Source organism: Aethalodelphis obliquidens, unplaced genomic scaffold (genome assembly GCF_003676395.1).
Source record: "Aethalodelphis obliquidens isolate GAN/ISIS:26980383/991018 unplaced genomic scaffold, ASM367639v1 scaffold1, whole genome shotgun sequence".
Taxonomy (NCBI): domain Eukaryota; kingdom Metazoa; phylum Chordata; class Mammalia; order Artiodactyla; family Delphinidae; genus Aethalodelphis; species Aethalodelphis obliquidens.
Genome location: NW_020837945.1, coordinates 29,907,373 through 29,932,531, shown reverse-complemented (window position 1 = coordinate 29,932,531; position 25,159 = coordinate 29,907,373). Strand labels below are relative to the sequence as shown.

General features: G+C 37.1%; 1 protein-coding gene and 1 pseudogene across 1 annotated transcript in view; both read right to left on the bottom strand.

The window, feature by feature from the left end:
• ROBO2 (roundabout guidance receptor 2) overlaps nt 1-25,159 on the bottom strand; it is a 1,637,092-nt gene that overhangs the window by 1,051,306 nt on the left and 560,627 nt on the right. The window lies entirely within an intron of this gene.
• On the bottom strand, nt 6,427-7,507 carry LOC113618426 (serine/arginine-rich splicing factor 6 pseudogene; annotated as a pseudogene).

Genomic DNA, 25,159 nt, shown 5'->3' with positions numbered 1-25,159 from the left:
TTCTTATACTACTCCAACCTATTACCATGATATTAACATAAATCCTTCTGATGTGCTGGCGATCCATGATCCAGTTCATTGAGAATTGATCAGAACAAATATGTAAGAGAAAGGGAAGCAACCACTTTACTCTATTGCCACCTGACATGGAGAGGGGCTAAAGATGTATTTATATTGTGATTAAAAAAGATAAAGGATCTCTATCTGAGTTGGTCCTTGGAGTCTGTTGTTAGATTTTTAGGCTTACTTATTTGGGGGATATAAGTTTCTTGATTCTCTCTCCTCCATTCGAATTGTACTGATCTTGTCAAGTGCAACAGTGCATCAGAACACTGGGAAAAGAGAAGGACTGATCCAGATCGAAGGTACTAAACTCTAAGCCAGAAACTTTAAGGGGGGAGGGGGGCAGTCTTAAACGGAAACACATACTTGACAATTTGCTTCCTTTTCCCTCTCTGTTTCTGTCTTATAGCACTTCTGACAAGGGTATAAAGTCCATGTTTGTCACTTTGGCAGTTTCTAATACCATAACATGCAAATTCCCTGGTACCTAAAAGTGAGAAAGGTAAAATCTAGGACATTTGGCATTTTTAGATGGGCTACAATGGTAATTGTTTCTTTTAAGCTAGTCTACTCAACTTACCTCCTGACGGTAGTGTATTTATCCACCTTTAACCCTCCACTTCGCTTTGCTTTGTAGCTGTAGCCAAGGAATTTGGGAAGTGGGTAGCCTACATTTTAATTCATTCTTGAAACAATCACATCATTCTTTATACCTGTGAAAATGTCTTTAATCTAGATCAGAAGTCAGCAAATTTCTTCCATAAGAGGCCAAACGGGAAGTATTTTCTTCCTTATAGGCTATACCAACTCCGTAGCAACTACTTAAGTCTGCTGTTGTAGTGTGAAAGCAGCCATAACCAGTATGTAAACAATGGGTGTGGCTGTGTTCCAACAAAACTTTACCCAAAACAGACGACAGGTCAGATTTGGCAGTGGGCTGGTGTTTAATGACCCTTATCTAGATCCTTGTATTTCTGGCCATCCATTCACTTCATATCTTCAAGCATTGAACCATCGTTATATGTTGAACATAAACAGATATGCAATAAGGTTTTGGAAACCTATTACTTCTGTCTGTCTTGTTCTCTTCTTGATTTACAGTGAAATCCTACTCAGCCTTCTGAGTCCAGATCATATTTCACCTCCTCTGGGGAATTTTTCCAATACCTTCCCCTACCCACTCTCTATTTACATGGCATTTACTTCTTCTTATAGCTATTGCTTCTTAAAAATATTTCACATTGTGTAACATGATGAGATTATATCTCTTTCTTCTTCACCAAATTATAGATTTTTGAGAGAAGGATAAACCAGGGGTACTGGTCCTCGGGCTGTTAGGAACCGGGCCGCACAGCAGGAGGTGAGCGGCGGGCTAGCGAGCGAAGCTTCATCTGCAGCTCCCCATTGCTCGCATTACCGCCTGAAACATCCTTCCTGCCCCCTGCCCCCATCCATGGAAACACGTCTTCCACGAAACCGGTTCCTGGTGCCAAAAAGGTTGGGGACCGCTGAGATAAATGATAATTCAGCTTTGATCCCTCTGGCCAAGGACTGACTTTAGCTTGTAATTAAGTATTCAGTAAGTGCTTATACAGCTGTGTGCATTAGGGAGTTTAAGTTTGTTTTTGTTTTCTACTTTATAAGAGAAGTTGATCTTTTTGAATTCCAAAAAATACTTAATGACAAACATTATGTGCTTATTAAAAATAACATTTAGATAAGATGTGAACTGATACCACAGCCATAGAATATGTTTTCTTTTTTAATAAACAGGAAATTTGAATATGTCAATCCATCATATGATCATGGATAAATGACCTTAGTTCCCAGCTTGCCTTGCAGCCAGGTGCTGCCATGTGACTAATTTCTGGCCAATAATATATGTATGAAAAATGTTGTGTGGAACTTCTGGGGTGACTTCTTAATCTTTAAGGTTCTCACAACTAGGCCTGACCTAGCTGTGAGAAGCACCTATCCCGATTTCCTATCTCTCACTATCTTTCTTTCTTTTTGGAATATAGAGATCATAAATTCCAAGTAGGTATTTTGGAGCAGAAATATCAAAAGTACCTGGGTGACATGCTGGTGCTTCTATACTTCTTATGGATCGTCTTCCTACAAGATTCTTTTATGTACAACTGTTATTTTTGGTCTCTGTTACAGAAGCCTGTCTGATAATATCTAATGAATATAGTGCTATATATTCCATGTAACAGTAAGTGATTTCAACATATTCTAAACCTCATGCCAATGTTTCTTTGCCAAATATAGAAACAAAAGAGGGCCTCTCCCCCTCATGACTGATAAAGGACATAAAGATTTAAAAAGAGAGAACTCTCCTTGAAGTGATAAAGAAGATAAACTTCAGGACTTTCCAAAATGACAGTCAGTAACTTTTCATAAAATATAATATTAAGGTTTATTTAAATCTAAATGAGATGTAAAATGTGAACAGAGTACTTTCACATCTCTCCCATAAAACTATTTCCCATTTCAGGCAAAAATTTAGGTATTTGCCATGGCAGGAGAGCAACATATATGTAGATTGCATAAAACCATTTAGGTATAAGCTTGTTTGACTCCTGGTTCTTTATTTGGCAAGATATGTGACCGCTGGTGCTTTTGTGCCTTCAAGTCTTTTTCAGAAGGATGATCATGGATCATGATGAGGACAAAAGGGTACCCACTTTAGAAAGCAATGTAGATAAGTGATTTTTAAAGTTAAATACATAATCTCACTAAAAAGGAGTCCTATATTTCTGGTCTCTGTTTCTTTAACTGTGTCAAACACTCACTGTCCCTTTAGAGCAATATTCCCTTTTAAAGCAAGAAGAGAAAACCTAAACTTGACTTGGAGATCAAGCAATACACCAGCTGCCTAATTACCTGCAGGCACTTGCAGACCATTCCAGAATATCATTCTGTCTGGAAAGGTCTCCTCCTAACAACATTTACATTTCTTATGAACACTGTGCTTAGGTCACAATACCTGTTAAATTACAGAAAACTGAGTCTCAGCTCCATCTCTAAAATAAAGGGAATGGAAAATATGATCTCTCAGGTCTTTTCTTCTTATAATTTTCTATGATTTTATGATTCTCTGGAGATTCGTTCACCAGGAATTGTTGGGAGAGAGGATTAAAGAAGAAAGAATAGTGCAGAAGAGAATGCTGGTACATTTAAAGTGGAGGGAGAGCCAAGTTCTCAGTCCACTGATACATTGAGAAAAAGCTTATAATCCATCATATTATTTTATGGTTACCAGCGCTCCAATAATGGAAGGAAATCTGCAACTGAATATGAGAATGTGTTGTGGGTCACATTTTGAACTTCAAACTTACAAATGCAATTTTTGTGGACATTTCTTGAAGCTGTGGGAAGGACATAAAAGGGAAGATATTCACCCTCTGTACCTATGTAGCTTCATTCTTGTTATGAGCAATGATGGGTGTGAGCTTGGAGGTAGGACGGGGGAAGGGCACTGGGGGCAGCAGCTGGTAGAGCTGCAAGAGAGCCTTCTGACAGCTCTCTGTTGCTGGTAGAGTCCCAGTTGTATGTTCCCGCCACAAAGTATACATTTATCAGCCCAAGTCAAGAATGTAAATTACCACTTCTCACTTTTCATTAAGTTGCACAGAATACAATGCTGATTCTTAGGTATGTAATCTTGTAAAGTTTCAAACGTATTACAGGGAAAACTCCGAACAAACCTACAACTGTTAGATGTCTGTATCTAAATTTTCACCATGAGCAGCTTTGTGTATCTTTTTTTCTCTCAGTGAACATTTTATTGAAGTAATAAAGCACAAAGCAGGTTAACAAAGTGGGAGAAAGAAGATACCAAGAGAAAAGATGGTAACAACACAGGAGTTGAACCTTAAGTCACAGGAGCAGGAAGGACTTGAACTGGCCATAAAGGCATTATGGCATGTCAACACGCTATCATGTAAAAGAAAGGGGGATCCAGTTATCATTCACTTCTAGTTTGCTCTCCACCAGCTTAATACTCCATCTAGCCATAGACGAACATGTGGCAAGTTGTAGAGATGCAGATTCTACTTAAAAGTTAGCAAAGAACTAAACATTTCATTGGTCAAGTGGGCCAGTGTTATAAATACAGTGGTTTAGCACTTCCAATGATGTAGGGCGACAGGTGTGGGATAGGAACTAGAATTTCAATAAGTTGGCCTTTGCTGCTAAATTCTTATGGGTGCAGACATTTACCTATACAATTACCCACGGGGGGCGGGAGGGGCAGCTAACAATGCAAACAAACCTGCCTATTACCACGTGATGGAACATCGACACAAGAAAGCCCAGTTGAAGGATGCCGCATACTTTTAGAAAGCCTAATTTCACACGGTAGTATTCCCCTCCTTCATTTTAAAAGGCTGTGGTTTTAAAAGCTTTTGTTCTTTGCCTGAAAACAAGAGAACTTTGGTCAAAGCCAATTCTTAAAAGTAACTTGTCCTTAAACATAATTTGAAAGGCAGTGGAGGCTTGTTTCCTCATGTAAGTGTCCTAACTTTTGTTCTTTCAAACAGGCAAAACAATGAACTATAATTACAGATACCAGTTTCTTCTCTCCAAATCTGAAGTTTATATTGAAAAAAAAAAACCATATTTCCTATGAACATCTAAAAAAAATATATATCTAAAGCATTAAAGAAAATAAGGTCTTAGAAGAAGCATCAACCTTTTGGGGCACTGTGTTCCTAAGATTAGGCTCTAAGATTTCATAACAGGAAGCCCAGAAATTATTAGAACAAGTCTTTTTACATGAGCAAACACTCCCAGTTACAGTATCGTTTTGGCATCTAGACCTTTGACTCAACGTTTTCCATGCAGTCTCAATTTTACTAGGCTTGCCTTCTGGTATCTGAACCTACAAACCAACTCTAGATTATGATGCTTTCTAGGCACACCTGCAGCACAATGAGTGGTACCCACCACACCCTAACACTACCCAGCCCTTAACACCTTATATAGAGTGACAGCTCCCAGGAAGGTGTTAAAGCTGAGTCAAATAACCTACATCTTGATTTCAGACTAAGATTAATGAGTGCTTTAAATGAAATTACCTTATTTAAAGAATCTGGAGAAAGAGATATATATATATAAGGTAATTCATTTCTCAAACTGCAATCTCAACTAACCAGGCTTAACGGATGTATGGACTAATTGGTAACCCAGTAACTCCTACAAATTTGCAGTATTATAAAATTTGGTTCCCACAGTATTCATTACCCTTCATGATGAAGTACAAAAGTTTAGGGTTAACCTGTTTAAATATTTTCCAAGCCAACCACATAAAGTACAAGGATGATCTAACCAATTATCACAGAACCCCACTAACTAAAGGGGACTGATTGTTAGGTGGAATTTTAATTTAATCAGTAACTGATTTATCAAGCGATCTGTTTTAAGTGTCTGTTAAGGATCTTTCAGTAGAAAATGCAATATTTGCTTTTCCATTTTGAATAACACACCAAATTTCTGATCAAAGAAATTTTTACATAACAAACATTAGAGACCACGGAACCTTATTCTAACAAAACACTAATTACAACGACCACTTCCAGAAAGTGGGATTACCAGGCTAGATAAGATCCCAAGTAATAGGAACTATTTTTTGAAGAGTTCAATCAATTTAAGTTTGAAAACGGTTTCATTATTTTAAAAATCTATTAATTTAGGCAGAATTGTATAACAGATCGACTATAAAATCTTTTATTTTTAACTTAACCTGTTTAAGGGGCCAATATGACTGGTAAATTTGAATAACAGGACAAAATAATGTTATCCAAATTGAATAATTTATTGCTTGTCTGAGACTTGCCTTGTTTTACACTTAAGTAGAATTTACATTATTTCCACAGATAGCAGATAATCGATATTTAAAGGAATTTAAGAGTGACCTATTCAATAAGGCAGTCATCTTGGTAGCAAACTTTTATTGAAATCTTACATAACTCAAGCTTTATAAAAAGCCAACATAATTGGAAATTGGGTTCTCCCTCTAAAGCCCTAAGTGTTCAAAGCTTGAAACGGTTAATTTAAAATTAAGCAAACAAATGTAACAATGACAGAAACCGCTGCAGCAGATCCTGCTGAAATACTTAAAAAAAAAAAAAAAACTAAATTAGCTCAATCTTTACAAAAGTTATTTTAGCTCAAAAGCTATAAAATCAAAGTTATCTTAATTCTACAAAGGGAGAGGATCTTTGACCTCATCTTTTTCATCAATTTGGCTACAAATCCAATTTTTGTATGCCCCTTTTTTCGGGAGATTCTTCTTGCAGAAGAGGCCCAGTACAAACGTGGAAGAGTAACTGCCTAAGCAAGTAGGAAAGTGTTCTGTAATAGTGTGCAAAGAATGCAGAGTTGTGGGTTAATTTCTGGAGCTCAATCTGGATCGTGATCTTGACTTTGAATGAGATCTAGAACGGGATCTTGAAGCTCTTTTTGGTGGAGGGGACACAGAACGGGCCTTTGGGGGTGGTGCAAGTAGGGGTGAATTGGAATGAGACTGGCTCCTTGATCTAGGTTTTGACTTTATATCACCTTCCCCATTTTCTTTGGGGGAAAGAGATGGAGAATGAGACCTGCTTCGAGACTTCTCATATTCATCCTTCGATCTACTCCGAGAGCGCAAACGGGAGCCTCGATCAGCCTTAGGTTTAGATTTGCTTTTTGATCTAGATTTCCTGCCTTTTGAACGAGAACGTGATCGACCTTTGCTCCGAGACCTGGACCGGGAGCAACTTTTTGAGATACTTCGAGATCTACTGTGGCTGCTCCTACGACTTCTACTTCGTGACCTTCTTCTAGTCCGTGACCTTGATCTGCTTCCAGAATAAGACCGCCTGTGGCTTGTTCGTGGTTTATCTTCCATTAGTCTAATATTTCTCCCATTGATTTCCATACCGTCCAGCTTATCCAAAGTACGCATCATGTCCGAGTAGGAGCGAAACTCACTGACGCCTTCATTTGTGCGTTCTTCGTGATCATCCGCATAGGTTACTTCACCTGCTCGTCTCATGAAATCCTTTAAATCTCGCCAACTGCAAAGACTAGAAAGGTGTTCTACAATAAGCCTGAATTCTGCGCGTACAGGTGGTCCAGATTCATTTCTGCCAGAGGTTCTCCGACTGCCGTATCCGCCTCCACCACTGCGGCTTCCGTAGCTGTAGCCGCCACGCTCGCGACGCGGCCCCCCCGCATGCTCCACGATCACGTGCTCCACAATCACGTGCTCGCCGCAGAGCTCCCTGCCGTTCAGCCCATACACGGCATCGCCGGCGTCGCCATGGTCTTCGAACTCCACAAAGACATACCCCTTTTTAAGGTCTATTTCGAGAAGGCGGCCATAGCCACTGAAAAAGCCCTGGATGTCCTTCTCCCGGACGTTGTAGCTCGGGCGTCCTATGTGGACACGTGGCATCTCCATGGCGGGCGAGGGGCCCGAGGGTCGGCTGTCGAATGGCGGACCGCAGAGGCAGAAGCCGCGGGGCAGGGGCGGGGACGGCGAGAACCCGGACACGCACCTCCCACTGCGGCGGTGGCTGGGTCCAGCCGCACGATCAGCTTTGTGTAGTTTTGACTTTTCACTTCCTTTGTTGCCTTGTGGCTCTCAGCACCGCACACTGTCGGTCAATTTAAAACCTGTAAGTGCATCTGAGAGTAAATTGGACATAAATGAATAATCAAGAAACTGCACGTGTTCCTTTGGAGACATTTTAGTTTTTCTGCAAGTTACAGTTGGCACAAATTGTGTTCACTGCAAAAGAGAGGGGAATGAATGTTTGACGGAAAGGAATTACCTGTTCACTTGTTAACTTTTCGTAGAGTTCAACCATATTAAGGAAAACACTTATTTCTTACTCACCGTATTCTTAACACATAACATAGTATCTAACACAGAATAGGTATGTAATAAATATTTTTAGCGGTTTTTAAGTAAAGGAGCAAAGAAAAGCTTAGGTTTTATGTGAAAAGATATAAAAGAGAGATCAAAAACAATGTGTGTATATTTGGTTGGATAAGCTGAAAATCCCCAGTATCCAGCTTTGTTTTGAAAAAAAAAAAAGAAGTAGTCCAGGTTCTGTTTTTGTTTGTTTTTGTTTGGTGATTGGAAACAAAGGCAATATATTAAGGAGTGAAATAATAAACACACCAATTTCTTAAAGTCAAAATAGCCCCAAGAATATGGAAACAAATCAAGTGGACTTAAAGCATCATTTTTTCCCTTTCATCTGAACACTTTGTTGAATTGCAGAGAAATAGAAAGTCACAGAGGGGGAAGGTCGGAAGGTATGAAGAAACCAAATTTTAAACTGAGTTAAAAGAAGAACTATAATTAGCCACAAATTAAGTAAAACTACTGACTTGAACACTCCAGATTAGAAATAGTTGACATCAAAGGATGTAGATCAACTAGTAAGAGTGTTTATTTTCAAACAGAAGGTCAGGGAAGAGCAATTTTGAAATAAGGTAGAAATGAACAACCATGAGAAGAGAGAGAAAAGGTCGAATTTAGGTGCTTTCATCCGTATCACTGTCTTAGGAAAAAAATGCAAAATAATAACACCACCTCTGACTTGTGTGTGTGTCTGAGACTGAGGGCTGATCTGTGCTGTCATTAGTCAGCTGTTGCTATGGAAAACCACTGAGGAAAAGAGAAAAAAGGAAGGTTAATAGTGCGTCCCAATATTCATCTATCTGCCCCCTGGGTTTTCTCAGCAATAAGCAAAAGAAAATTTTTAAATATTCCCTTCCTGAAGGAGAATACAGTCCATATGTCAATCTGACGGTAAAGAAACTGAGTTGGAGGTAAGATTTCAAGGAAAATTGACACTCAGAAGAACTGTATGGAGGGTTACAGAAAAAGAAAAAAGACTTAAAAGAATAAAATGACTTTCCAAAGGCATCAACAAAAATCATCTATGATTTTTCAATAATAGAGATTAAAAGGCCAATGATAGCATCTCTTCAACAGTGTATTTATTTAATATCTTAATTTCTAACATTGTACAAATAACATTTTCCAAATGAATATTTGTTGGGATAATGAGGAACATCTTGACACACTAATGAAATGCAATTACTAGGCTTTTCTGCAGACCCAGCTGAATGAAGAACGATTCTTAGCTGCTCTGTGAATTTTACCAGTTTATTCTCAGTCTGGGATTGCATCTTAGGCAAAGCTGAAGGTTGAGAGGTGAGGAGAGGTTCAGGTGAGCCCAAGGCTACAGGGGAGAGTCTTAACTGTGACTGAGTGCCTGTAAAACTTGGCCCCAACCTGATCAAACTTCTAGACATAACTCCCAGTTTATAGAAAATACAGGAAATAGAGAAACATGTTAGATGATACCATGAAGATGGAATGATCAAACTCTAGAGTGTGGGGAATAACAGGACAAAGGACACAAATTTGTCAACAAATAAATTGAAATTTTAAAAAAAAGAGAGAAAAGAAAACTAATAAACTAAAAGAGACTGTGACATACCAAAAAACTGCGATGAGAAAACCGTGTTAAATACTAATTCAAATAAATCAATTCTAATAAAACATTTATGAGACATCTGGTGAAATTTGAACACTAAGTATTTGATTACCTTAAGACATGATTGTTAATATTTTTAGGAATGTTAATGATATTATGTTTCAAAAAGTTTTTACATTCTGAAATTTTTAAGGATGGAATGATATGATGTCTGGGAATTGTTTCAACATTACCTGAGGTGGAGCTAAAGTGGGTATGATTACAGATGAAATAAGGTTGGCGCAGTTTGATAGTTGTTTAAGCTGGGTAATGGGAACATGGAGTTTATTACACTAACCTCTCTCTCCTTTTTTTACATCTTTCAAATTTAAAAAAATGAAAACATCAGTGAGAGCTATAAAGAGGAAATTAAATAACAAAGAAATTCACTCCATGACATAAAATTATATTAAAACATTTGAACCATTTTTAATTTTTCTAGTTTTCCCATTTTAAATTATGCAAAATAACTTGACCATTTGTCACTTCATTTTAAGGGAGGCAAAGTTTGAGAATGGAAAACTGGAGAGTTGTGCAATCAGAGTTCAAAGAGAAGTTAAAATCATGGAGTTTGCCTTCCCACCATGTGTTTTAAATTTCTATTAATATAAAATTCGTATTTCTTATCATGGCTTAGAAGGAGTTCTGATCTACCTCTAGTTACTGCACAAATTGCCAGAAAAATTGATCTTCCCTGATCATCCTTTCTAACTCCTTTGTCAGGCTTTATTTTTCCTCCTAGCACTTATCCCTAAATTAAATTATGTGTGTGTATTTCTTTTTTTTAAAAAAAATTTAATACCTTATTGTTCCCTTTTAAAAATTTTATTTATTTATTTTTGGCTGTGTTGGGTCTTTGCTGCTGTGCACGGGCTTTCTCTAGCTGTGGCGAGTAGAAACCACTCTTCGTTGCGGTGTGCGGGCCTCTCATTGCAGTGGCTTCTCTTGTTGTGGAGCACGGGCTCTAGGCACACAGGCTTCAGCAGTTGTAGCACGCAGGCTCAATAGCTGTGGTTCACGGGCTCAGCCGCTCCGTGGCATGTGGGATCTTCCCGGACCAGGGCTTGAACCCGTGTCTCCTGCATTGGCAGGCGGATTCCCAACCACTGTGCCACCAGGGAAGCCCTGTGTGTGTATTTCTGTTCATTGGTTTCCTTATTCTCTCTCTAGAATGTAACATTCATGATGACAATATTTTGCTTTGTTCATGACTAACCCTAGCATTTAGAACAAGGGTTAGCCCATATTAGGCACTGAATAAATACTTGCTGCAAATGAATTCTGAAATCCAAACACATGTATTTATGACAGATAGTTACCTGGGCTTTGTTAGAATTATTTTTGTGATAGGGAGCTCACAACTTTATGGAGCATGCATTCCATTGCTGGACAGCAGCCATTGTTGGAAAGTGCTGCTTCCTGTATTAGGCTGAATGTTTCTTCTACTTTTCACTCACTGCTCTTAATTCTCCCTTCAGGTGCTGTATGAACATTGCTACCATCTGTATTGAATAAGGATGAGCTCCTTACCTCAGTGAACGTTTGGCCAAAGGTGTCCTCTTGCTTGGAGTGCATACTAGTGTTTATTTGGGACCCATAAACAGTTATCACCCAAAGTCAAGCTGCCATTCTGGAGTGCTGCCAGAACCAGGTCTGGTGTCCATTGAATCTCTTTCACTTTCTCTCTCTCTCTCTCTCTCTCTCTCTCTGTTTCCACTGCATCAGGGGTGGGTAAAATTTTTCTGCAAACCCTTGGAACAGAAGGGGTATGATTGAATCTCATTTCCCAGAGAGTAGAGGTCTCCACCCTTGAAAGTCATATGTTTAACAGAAGGAGCCCTAAGATGACACCACTTTGGCCCACTCCTTCTTTTTTTTTTTGAGAAAAGCTACCCTTACTACAAAGGCAACTTCCCTTCTAAGGATAAAATGGTGACTTTCTGATACCAATCTCATTAGGGACAGAAATAAAACAAAACAAAAACCCAGCTCACCATATGGACTTCGTATATGACTTCAATATAGGCCTTAACAGAAAAACTATAGCTTGTTCATATATACATTGCCTTATAACCACTCTATAAAATAAAAGGGCCATTTGTCTCCATGGGTGAAGAATCCAGACAGGACTAAGATGACTGGGATTAGAAATATGCCACTAACTTACTATGTTAGTAAAATCAGAGCAATGTAATAAACAGGAATTCCTAAAGAGGGTTCATATCAACAATACATTTTAGAAAAAAAAATATTGACATGCTTGCTTTCTAATACACTGTCAGAATATTTGGAACTTTCCAGAATGTGTGGAGGAATGATATCCCATCAAGTTTTCTGAGTGGTGGAAGAATAGATCTGCTTCGCCAACTTGTTACATAAGAAAAACATATGTCAACCCAAGGGTACTCTGAGATTACTGCATTTGTACTAAAATAGATAGATGAATGATGATTTGAATATTTCTAAAGCACATATATACATGTTTCACCTACCTAGCTGATGTTTCTAAAAAGAAATTTCCTAACAGGTTTTTATGAATAAAGCAGACAAATTTTCATTGTCACACGAATGAGAAAGAAAGAAACAAAAAACAGAATTCTGAAGAGCTCCAAATTGTTTCAGGAAATGTATTACGTATTTAATTTATTTTTTCCATAATATTGATACTTCAAAATAGATACACAATCTCTATTTTACAAATAAGGAAACCTCAATTAAGAAATGCAAACTGCCAATGGTCTCATAAATAATTAATGGTAAATTTAGGTTTGAACCTATTTCTAATTAGTTCCATTATAATATGTTGCCACATTAGTGCATTTAGGGAATATTAAAGATAAGCATTTTAGGGATAATACATTCATGGTTTTAAGAGAATCGGAAGTAACTAAAATTAACAGTGACAAATGTGTGTGTGAGCATATGTATCTTACTTTTATGAACTGAAATCCACACAGTACTTTAAATCTGTAGGAACTTTAGCTATCTACTATGACTGGATAATAACACAACTTTTCTATTTCTGATGTCATCCTTCACTCTAGATAAGTGAAACACACATGTGCATGAAGAAAAAGACATCCCAGGGAGTGTTCATGACACAACCTTTTGTAAATTGTTCTTTATTGTATGTTTTATGCTACCGAAGGATTGAAACATATATGTGGCCACAACTTTGAATTCCTATTAAGAAGAAAGATTAGAGAGGTTCTCTTCTAAAACTGAGAGGGCTCTGGAGAAGGATGGTAAAGTGACATACTCTAGACACAGACTAGAATTCTGTTTCCTCCATATACTAGGTATGTGACATTGGTGAGTAAATACACTAAGTAGCCATTTCTCATTTTGTAAAATATGGATAATAATAGTGCATGTCTCATAGGGTAATTATAAGGATTACATAAATTGATGTAAGCAAACAACTGAAAATAGTGCCTGGCATGTATTAAACACTACTTAAATGTTAGTTGCTATTATTACTATTATGCTCTTTTATGGCTGGATTCAAAGAAGAGTTTATTCTAATAGAATGAAGAGACTCTGTAAAGGGAACTTCTGTCTTCCAGTTTCTGCAAGTGTTAAATTTAACATTTTCTGTCTCCAAACACTAGACTCTTCTTTGAAAATCATCAGGTAACACATTTATTTTATTAATATTTTTTATAAAAAACTCATAAAAGCTATCTCGTAAGGGATCAAGAGTTATGTGGCTAGGGTAATATTTTAAACTTACAAACTTTAATTCAATTTTATAAATAAACTCACACTGATTGTGTTATTTGTATTTAGATTTCCCAGACATCTAAAAAGTATTATCTTTTTTTTTTTTTTTTTTTTTGCGGTACACGGGCCTCTCACTGCCGTGGCCTCTCCCGTCGCGGAGCAACTGGCTCCGGACGCGCAGGCTCAGCGGCCATGGCCTACGGGCACAGCCGCCCCGCGGCATGTGGGACCCTCCCGGACTGGGGCATGAACCCGCGTCCCCCGCATCGGCAGGCGGACCCCCAACCACTGAGCCACCAGGGAAGCCCTAAAAAGTATTATCTTCATGGAACTTAAAACAGGATTATGTTTCCATGAAATAATTCTCTCTTCTGATGTAAAACACTTAAGTCTGCTTAATTTATGCACTTTACACAATTTTTATTTTATGTTGATTTGTAATTATTTGCTAATTTATTAAATAGGAAATGTCATGTGAACACATAATCCAAGATTTAGTCCAAAGCAAAGAATCCACATTATTATTTTTTTAATTAATATTTGCTTGACATCAAAGACTCAAATTGAAAATTCATATACTTTAAAGATGTTCGCAAACCTTAATATCATGACTTTTATTATAATGTTTCTGACTAATATTACCAAAAATTAAAATAGATATCCAATTCCTTACTTTTAGGTAATATTGTAAACTACCACCACGTTTAGTTTTACATCAATTCCTCATTCAATCATTCATTCACTCACTTGTTCATTAATCACTGATCAAACCTTCCCAAACAGCAAGGAGTATTCCAAATTCTCAAGCTTTTTGTAGAACAAGTAACATTTCATATTTAACTGTTTTCAGATAGCCAGTGTATTTTAATTTAGGGGTTTGTAAAGTAATATCATAAATACCATCTTATCTGATAAAATTAGGGTAAGAACATGCATAAAATAATTATAAATTAAGAACATTTTATTAAATGCGCTAATGGAGTTTCAAAGTATGGCAGGAATAGTGACTGATAGAAAAAATTACAGTGAAGAGGATTGGGGAAGCCTTCACGAAGAAAAACTGCATTTGGGTTTACCTTTGAATAACTGGGACAGAGTTTTAGTTGCTAGAGAACAGATGAAACAGCACAAATTAAGATTCAAAGGCAAGTAAGTACAAGCTGTATTGAAGAATGATGTAATGCAGTGCAGCTGGCACATAGATGCCACTTGGGCACAGCACAGTATGAGACTAGAATATTAGAAATGTCAGTCTGGGAAAGGGCGTGTGTGCCATGCTGTAGAATATATAGAGTTTCCCTTCAGTAAGCAAGCGGAAGTCAGCAAAGGCTTTTGAACCATACAGAGACCCTTGGCAGAGCCTAGTTTTAGCAAGATGACAGCCATGGTGGTGAGGGATGGATGTGCTCACATGCACGGGGGTCAGTATCGCTATCCAGTCTATTACCGCTCCTTTATCGGCGCTTTTCAAAAAGGAATTTCTGTTTCTGTGACTTACTATGATATCCCCCACAAATCACCTACAAATGTATAAGTATATAAAGTGTAAATATTCACTTACATCCATTGGGCAGAAAACAACTTTTTTTGATCTTTTATTGATGACATGTTGTAATGGATTCTTAAGGTTGCCGTGACAAAATATCACAAATACGGTGGCTCAGAACAACAGAAATTTATTCTCTCCCACTTCTGGAGGCTAGATGTATGAAATCAAGGTGGTAGCAGGGCCATGCTTTTTCTGAAGGCTCCAGGGGAGGATTCTTCCTTGCCTTTTTCTACCTTATGGTGGTTGCTGGTAAACTTTGGCATTCCTTGGTTTGTAGATGCAACTCCAATCTCTGTCTGTGTCATCACATGGTGTTCTCCTTTCTGTCTGTTTCTTCTCCTCTTCTTATAAGGACACCAGCTATATTGGATTTAGGGTCCATCCTACTCCAGCATGACCTCATCTTAACTTGATTACATCCTTAAAGACTCTATTTCCAAATAAGGTCACATTTACAGGCATCAGGGCTTAGAACTTGAACATATCCTTTTGGGGGACACAATTCAGCTCATACCACATATAGATAAGATTTTAAAATGTGATATTCAGACACTTCTGTAGTGAAAAATGCTAAACTATCTCTAAGAGCCTTGCACAAGTTACGTATTACTGAGAAGTGATTGGTAGGTGCCGTGGCCATGGAACCCCAGCACCTTGCTGAGGAAAGAGCAGATGATTTTTATCTGATTTTTCCGGAAAAATCTAACTCATGTGCTGTATTTTGCTGAAAGATCAAGTCACAAGTTGTGTTTTATTTATTAATTCATTTAAATATCAGATTGCGTAAGGCAGTTAGTTATAATCTAGGAAAGGATCATTACTTTTATCAAAGTGAATTCTCGATTCTTTCATCATACTGTTTTTCAAATGATTCTTGTCTCCAATTTCCTCTTTCCCTACTTCTGAATCATCATTTATCCTGTTTCTCCATTTCTGCCCATTTTCCACATACAAAGATAAAGCTCTGTGTCAACTGCAAACATAAAAATATATGTGTGGTTTCCCGTCTTCCAAGTTAATGAAGAAATGAGAAGCAATACTACTCCTACTGCCCTGAAATAAAGGCTACCATCAATAGCCATGTTAGGAGCTAAGCCTGCACTAACCAAACTGTTTCCACGATTTAAACAGTATTTTCTAAACTTACTGATGAACATTTAGTGAAGGAAATAATCAGAAGTGATGATAAAGTATGCCTACCAAATTTCAATCTACCAGAACTATCTCTTTCAACTGAGAGTGGATTGGTCTGATGGGTGTCATAGTTCTTCAGAATCATTAGGTGCTGCCCATTGCTTTCTGTCTCATAGTGTCTCTCCTTCCCTCTCTCTCTCTCTCTCACATTCTAAACTAATTCTTATTTATGTCTCTTATCAAGTCAAAATTTATTTTTCTGCCACAGAATAGTGCACTCCAACAAGTGCACAACTGTATAGCGAACCTCGTAAATACTATAAAATATTGTTTTGCACATTGTTTAAAAGTGTTCTCATTGGCCAGACACTGTAAAGCAAAATGTTTGTGCTATGCATATTTCATTACTTACTGTTCTATCCATAATTTAAATCACTGTCATTTGTCAGATTAGCAGATAGAGAGAATGATATGAAAAAACAACTACTCTGTTTATGCATCGTGGCAAATCATAATCATTCTTTTTTTTTTGCAAGAAACAGTAAATTTGAGCTTAACTCCGGTTATAGACATTAATGATTTTCATGATGTCTTTGAATACAAAAGAAGAAAGTAACAAAAACTCATTGTGTTAAGTGAATTATTTAAAAGCTAGAATTTTTAAGGAGACTGTTAGAGAATGTATTGAAATCAATCATCTATATTTCACAGGTGAAGTCTGCCATTTTTCAATGGTTGGTTTAATTCATTTTGTTGTCCTTATTTAGAAGTCCTATATACCATTCAAATATTTTGTTTTTCCCTGCACATAGAATCTGCTGTCTTGTTCCAATCATCACAATACTTCTATTTTGGAAATAAATAAAGCATATCCCCAGTTTTTGCCTAAGTAAAATGTCAATTCTGGACATTAGCTTTTATTTTATTTATACAGGTAGAGCACTTTTACATTTGTCATAGTAAATAAGTTTAAACCAATAAGCTTAAAATAGTCCTAATTCAGTAGTGCATAGGGAATTTAGACTTCAGTGGGGAAAAAAAGGTGCATTCAGCACATGTTGCCATAAATTTGTTCAGGTGGAACAGGATTGGGTGACATAATAGTCAAGCAGCAGGCATGGTGTGACAGCTTATAGACAGACAATGAAATGGAACTTTGAAGAGAGGAGCAGCTGTATTATGCTTTATTCTTCAATTAAAGCTATTAAGGCAGAAGGAAATCATCTTCACTTCTACCTTCATGATTCTGGGCTGTCTCTCTGCATTGTCCTAATAAAGCCTGATGTACTATATATTTCATCATGACAAAACATAATTGATGTCATCAACATTTAAAAATTATCACTGTATAATATATGCTTTTGAGAAACACTGTATTATTGTAAATGTTCAAACTCTTATTTTGAATTATATTGAAGATCATGACAGTATATTTTAAAAATGTTCTCAGTGGCAAATGAGTCATTTTGAAGACTACCTTTCTAATTAATTTCACAAGAGTTGAAGTTTCTTTTTAATCTCTTCCAGAAATTATAAAAATAATAGCTTCTCCCTTGGAGTTATGAAAGGTAAAAGCCACAATAAGTCAAGCAAATGTACATCACTCAGAAGCCATTTCTATCTTTATGAAAATTATAGTGTAAAAATGATGGGGGTAAATGTGATAGACACTTTCACCCCCCTGAGCATACATGTCTCCACGTTGCTCTTTTGTGCCCTGTCAACATAAAATATTAGAAAAATTATAGCCTTATGTTTAATTCAGAGATTTGAGCTTTTATAATTAAACATTTTCCATTCATGAAGAGGAATATTGTTTAGGATAAAGAAAAAAATAGAGAGAGAGGCAGTGAATTCTGGAAAGACCTTGGTTCAAATTCTGGCCCTGTCACTTATCAGCTGAGTGATTTGAATTAAAATGAAAAGATTGTCAGTGTTAGACTTGGGGCTATTTTTCCACTACTGTCTCATGGGCCAAAAACAGTGCCTAGCACACAATGACACTTAATACTACCTGTTGAATAGAAGAATGACTGAATGAAAGCTCTTGGAAAAAATTTAGCATGGTATTTGTAACCTCCTTGGTATTACATCCTTTCTGACTTTGACTCTTCACAGCTCCTTCACTTTCTACAATAACAGGTTGGGATAATATAATCTACTGAAATTTATCCATATTGTAATATTTGGGTTCAATTATTACATGTAGCAGAGTCCTTCATTCCCTCTTAAAAAGACAAACTAAGAGTAACCATATTTTTCTAAAATGTAATGCAAAATAAACAATCCTTCACAAATTTTGAAAGAACTTGAAGAGAAATAGTTCACATGTACCTTTCCAGAATAAACTTAGCTTTCAAATTGATAAGATCTAGTGTAAAATAAAGAAACTGAATAATTCTGATACACAGAAGTAGAACGAGCAACTTACAAATAGGTGTGATAATAACTTTATTTTTATATTCATTTCTAGCCTTTCTGATATTTTGCAGGATAAGTTATGGGTCCCATGACAAATATGCTTCCCCATCCTCCCTATGGTGTCCAGCCAGGCCTGCTAGAGTTATGACACAGACTGGAAGCTGGTGTTTATAGAACAAGTCAGGGGATGATTCATAGCTCCTAAAAAACTGCATTTCTTTTAAGTAAAGCTATCCTGGACAGCTACCATTTTATTATAATATCATACTGTTTTTATTCTTTCCTTGTTCAAAATTAAAGAGAAAGATATCAAACAATTTTGAACTATGTAATCACCATATGAAAATGTCCAACTCCCAACTTTATCTTCCCAGAACTGACTTCAATAAAATAAAAACTACCTTTTATCTCAGATTTTTGAATCATGCACAGAGCTTGCCGATCTGTCACTCTCCCACACAAAACTAATGTGACTGCCGTTGTGAAGAACATAGCTAACACGGTCCCCCCATCTCCCTTGGCTGCCAAGGAATTTACACTTTACAGGAAAGCAGGGACCTCGGTACTGACTTTGTTTTTGCAGGGCCCCTTCCCATATGGCTCTTGGGTAATTAGACACTTCATGAATCACCTCACAGCTGTCCTTATATAGCCATATAATTCTTTCTATCTTTTCCTGCAAAATTAACCATTTCTACTGTTTTCTCACCCTCTGATTTTAAAAATAATTTTTTTCCTCAGTGTGTTGGTGTTTGACTCTCTTTTCTGGATTAAAGGAAAACCAAACCAAACCCTGAGTTTGCAAACTTTTTGTCAGGTCTTGGAGTAGAAAAGTTTGTCTCTGTTCTTTGATAAGAGCATTGTGTCTCTGTTCTTTAGGAAGTCTGGTAATATGTCTTATTTATTTCTATATCAATACATACCTGGACTAGACTGGAATCACTAGTAAACAAGAGAGAATTCACAGTTGGCAAAATAAGGTGAAATTCTTTGTGTCTTCATTGCGGCTCCCGGGGGGATTTTTGGAGATGACATTGATTTAAGGAAATTGTTTCTCTTATCAATGTAGTATGAAATATACTCTTTGAAATGGGTGTTGAATTGCACGTGTGTGCGCGCACAGATATATTTACTAACTCTAGACCCCTTCATTCAACATTCGGTCTAATAGTTACACAAAAAGAATATGGCTGCAGGAGGAATGATTCCCAGAGCTATTGTATGTATTTATTTAAAACTGGTGAAGACGTCTCAAAGAAGACTGATTGGGATGTTCAAAGCCTGAAGCTGCTGGCTTCTCCATAATGATTGTCTAGAATGAATAACTTAGGACTTGAGAAATGTACTGCTGAGATTCAAGGGATATATCTTTGTAAGTAAGAAGTGGAGTGTATTCTTCAGATGATGTAGGGGTAGAAAGTTGGATGATGAGATAGAAAAGATAAGTTTAGGAAGGAAGTTGTCAATAAGAGAACTTCTATGAAGGATAGCTTTTATTTTTTCCTACTCCCATTTTCTTTGAACTCTGGGAACAATCATTTTTAGCATCCAAATTTAAATGTTCTTCCTCCTATACCAATTTTCTCCTACATTTCAGTAAATGGCACTGCCCACACAAAGCCTTATGCTGAAGGGAAACTGAGGGAAGGATCAGTACGGCTTGTGTGACCTTCTAAACATCAGCACCCCAACAAGGTCAAGGAGGTGATTAATTTTGGAGCTCCAGGTGATGGGCAGAAGTAAAGCCTACGTAGCCCTGTGAGTGGCAGGAAGGAGAACTGGATGAGTAGAAGTCAATGGGGTTTATACAGACTCATGTATAGAAATGAGACAGACTCCCTTTATTTCCTAAAGGTAGTAGCATGTAGAAGGGGGAACAGATGCATACTTGGTTACAAATGCATTTTATTATTTAGTTATTTTTTCCATCTTTATTGAGGTATAACTGCCAAAGTTTTATATGAAAGGTACAATGTGATTTGACATATGTATACATTATGAAATGATTACTATAATCAAGTTAATTAACGCATCTGTCACCTCACATAGTCATTATTTTTTGTGTATGTGCTAAAAACACTTTAGATCTACTCTCTTAGAAAATTTCAAGTATATACTACATTATTATTAACTGTAATCAACATGCTGTACATTAGATTCCCAGAGCTATTCATCTTATAACTGAACGTTTGTACCCTGCGACCAGTATCTCACTATTTCCCCCATTTCCCAGCTCCTGGCAACCACCATTCTACCCTCTTTTTCTATAGTTCAACGTTATCTTTTTATATTCCACATATAATTGAGATCATACAGTATTTGTCTTCCTTTGACTGGCTTACCTCACTTAGCATAATGTCCTCCAGTTTTGTCTAGGTTGTTGTAAACAGTAGGATAAAGAAAATGTGATACACACACACATATATAGATGTGTGTGTGTGTGTCTGTATATATATATATACAGACACACACACATATATATATATATACACATGTGTACGTATTTATATATATATATATATATAGTTTTGAAAATATGTGCCAAAGATTTTTTAAGGTACTGGAATTACAACAGTGAACATAATATTGAATATTTCTTCCTCCTTGAGCTTATCTTCAAATTCAGGAGGCAGACAGTAAATGAATAAACAAAGAGTCTATTAGTATGGGTTCTCCAGACAAAATAAATATGAGATAATAAACAAAAATAATAAGATATACCTATATCTTTATTGATATCAATATAAATATACTGAGAGAGAGTTTAAGGAATTGGATTATCTGATTTTGAGGGCTGGCAAGTACAAAATTCATGAGGAAGGTCAGCAGGCTGGAAGTTCTGGCAAGAGTTTATATTGTGGTTTTAAGTCTGAAGGAAGTTGAAGAACAACTTCTTCATCTTAGGGAGAATTTGGTCTTTTCTCATAAGGCCTTCAACTGATTAGATAAGGTCCACCCACATTGTGAAGGGTAATCTGCTTTACTTAAAGTCTACTTACAGATTTAAATATTAATCACATGTAAAAAATACCTTCACAGTAATATCAAGACTGGCATTTGACCAAGCAACCGGGCATAATAGCCTAGTCAAACTGACACATAAAATTAACCACCACAGGGCTTCCCTTGTGGCGCAGTGGTTGAGAATCCGCCTGCCGACGCAGGGGACACGGGTTCGTGGTCCGGTCCGGGAGGATCCCACATGCCGCAGAGCAGCTAGGCCCGTGAGCCATGGCCGCTGAGCCTGCGCGTCTGGAGCCTGTGCTCCGCAACGGGAAAGGCCACAACAGTGAGAGGCCCATGTACCGCAAAAACAAAAACAAAAACAAAAATTAACCACCACGAAGAGAAACAGGGATAAGATTTTAGAAAAGGCAGTCAGGGAATTCCTCTTATAGGATAGGACATCTAACCAGAGACATAAAAGAAGTGAGGGAGTGAGTCTTGAGAATACCTAGAGGAAAGTCTTTCCAAGTAAGGGAAGGACTATGTACAAAGGCCCTGAGGCAGAAATATCAGGCAGTGTTTGAAGAACAACCATATGATGTCCACTATGGCTGAAGTGCAGTGAGCCCGGGAAAGAAAAGAAAAGATGAAGAAGCACCAAAGGGGCTATTTGGCCTTTTAAGGACATTTCTGTTTCTTTAAGAGCAATGACAAGCTATGTAGAGTTTTGAGAAATAACCTGCATGACCTGACACAACTATTAAAACGTTCTTTCTTGCTATTATGTGATGAATAGACTGTAGAAAGGCAAGAGTGGAAGCTGAAAGACAAGCCAGGAGTCTCTGACAAAACTGCGTTGGTAGTTTGGGATGCCATGGTGAGAACTGGTCAGATTCTGGACATATATAGAAAGTAGGCAACAGGATTTGCTGATGTTTCAAGTAAAGGTTGTAAAAGCACTAGCAAAATCAAAAATGATTCTAAGGGTTTTTTTTTTAATTTATTTTTTTAATTTTTATTTATTTTTGGCTGCGTTGGGTCTTTGTTGCTTCAGGTGGGTTTTCTCTAGTTGCGGCGAGTGGGGGCTACTCTTCATTAGGGTGGCTTCTCTTGTTGCGGAGCATGGGCTCCAGAGCGCAGGCTCAGTAGTTGTGGCACACGGGCTTAGTTGCTCTGTGGCATGTGGGACCTTCCCGGACCAGGGCTCGAACCTGTGTCCCCTGCACTGGCAGGCAGATTCTTAACCGCTGTGCCACCAGGGAAGCCCGATTCTAAGGTTTTGAGACTTGGCAACTGGATGAATGGTATTGCCATTTACTGAGATGAGAGATCACTGGGATGGAATGTAGGGAGCCAAGATATCAGCTTGGAACGTGTTAACTTTAAGTTGAGATGCCTATTAGATATCCACATTGAGACATCAAGTAGGTAGATGGATATGAATCTGGGAAACAGCAGAAGTAAATTTGGCAGTCATTGAAATATAGAGGTATTTAAAGACTTTACTGTTGGGTTAAGTCATCTAGAAACTCAAGTTGGATTGAGAAGATAATAAGTCTGAGGCTAGAATTTAGGACACTCACACTTTATTTTTCTACATAAAATTCACGAACGTCCTCAAGGTCCAAAAAAAAATTATTGGGTCTTTCACTGATACTGCATTATAGATTAATTAGGGTCATTCTGTATTTTTTAAATCCATCTTTTCACTTTTCCCCTAAAATGCCATTATATTTACATTTGAACTTAAAGAATGAAGAGTGGGATTTTTTAGGTGAGGATGGAGAAGTGGGTATGGAATTGGGCAGTACGTTAGACTTTATATATGAATTGATATAACTGTTACAACAATCGTGGATTTGCAAATCTTCCCCTTTTTATAGACAAGAAAAATTGGGGGCCTGGTGAGGTAAAACAGTTTGTCTGTCATGCAGCATTTTACCAGAAATATAAATGCAGACTTCAAAGACAATTTTGGAAGTGCTTCCATTATACAATGTTACTTTGCTGACTTCCTGGACTTTACAATATGGCTGTTAACCAAATTCATTATGAAATATTAATAGGTGTATATTTCATGAAATGCTGTAATATCATAGAAACATAAAACCATGGATAATTAAGAAATGTCCATAGATTTTCTAAATTCCTTTTTTTTTAAATTAATTAATTTTTGGCTGCGTTGGGTCTTCATTGCTGCACGCGAAACCATGGATAATTAAGAAATGTCCATAGCTTTTTTAAATTCTTTTTTTAAAAATTAATAAATTTATTTTTGGCTGTGTTGGGTCTTCATTGCTGCGTGCAGGTTTTCTCTAGTTGTGGCGACGGGGGGCTATTCTTCATTTTGTGGTGTGCAGGCTTCTCGCTGCGGTAGCCTCTCTTGTTGCGGAGCATGGGCTCTAGGCGTGCAGGCTTCTTGATATAAAAATAAAACCCAGACAGGCACTGGATTTCACACATGGATTTGATATTTTATATTTGGATAGCGTCAGTGTTCTCCTTTACAGGCTATGTAAAAGACTTACTTTAAAACCCCATTATGTGATCATTTTCACCCAATATTCAAGGACTAGTATAGCATAACTGGTTGACCATATGTTTCTTCCATATGTTTGATGATACTTTAAAAGAAAAAACAGCACGTACAATATAAAGGAACTGGAAAATAGTCTACAGCCTAAATGTAATATCTAATATTATATAAAAATAATATCTAACACCAGAAAGCAGAAAGATTTATGATTGTCAGTGAGCAAATGATTAATCATTTAATCATGTCTAAGTTAGTAAGTACTTTACTAGTAAGACTTTAAGTTTCAATCACTTTTCACTTATTGAATGTGAGGTTGTTTGACTGCATTAAGACATGACAGGGCATGTTTCAGTACTCCATTAATACACAACTCAGGCACACTCAAATATCTTAAATGACTTAAAGCAGGTATTAATTAACCAATAAAACATAACCCAGAGCAACTGAAGGCTACTGCATTCTTTTTATGTCTTAAACTCTGGAATAAGATGGAAAAAGAAAAGAATGAAGACAAAGAGCTATTAAATAAAGACAAATTCAGGGCACTGCTGAAGAGAAGATTCCATAAGCTATTATTATATGTCTTCATCTGTTTTCAGATGTTGACCCCAAACACATATGTGGGAGTATTTTTTCTCTTTTTAAAAAATTGAACTAAAATTTACATAACACAGAATTAAATGTGTATTTAAAGTGTATAATTTAGTACACAAAGTGGCATTTAGTACATTCACAATGTTGGGAAGCCACCACCTATATCAAATTCCACATTTTCATCACTCCATAAGAAAACCCTGTACCCATTAAGCACTCACTCATTCCTTACTCCTTCCAGCTCCTGGCAGTCACCAATCTGTTTTCTGTCTCTATGGATTCAACTATAATGGATATTTCATATAAACAGAATCATACAATAGCTGTTCTTTTGTGTCTGGCTATTTCACTTAGCATAACGTTTTCGAGGTTTTTCCATCTTGTACCATGTATCAGTACTTTGTTCCTTTTTATGTCTGGATAAATATTCCATTGTATGTATATACCATATTTTGTCCATTCATCCACTGATGGACATCTGGGTTGTTTCCATCTTTTAGCTATTGCAAATAGTGCTACTAAAAAATTCATATACAAGTATTTTAACTGTTTTCAATTGTTTCGGGTATATATCTAGGAGTGGAATTGCTGTGTCTTGTAGGTGTACTGTTAAAAGCTGATTTCCTTTCAGTTTTGTGTTATTACCTC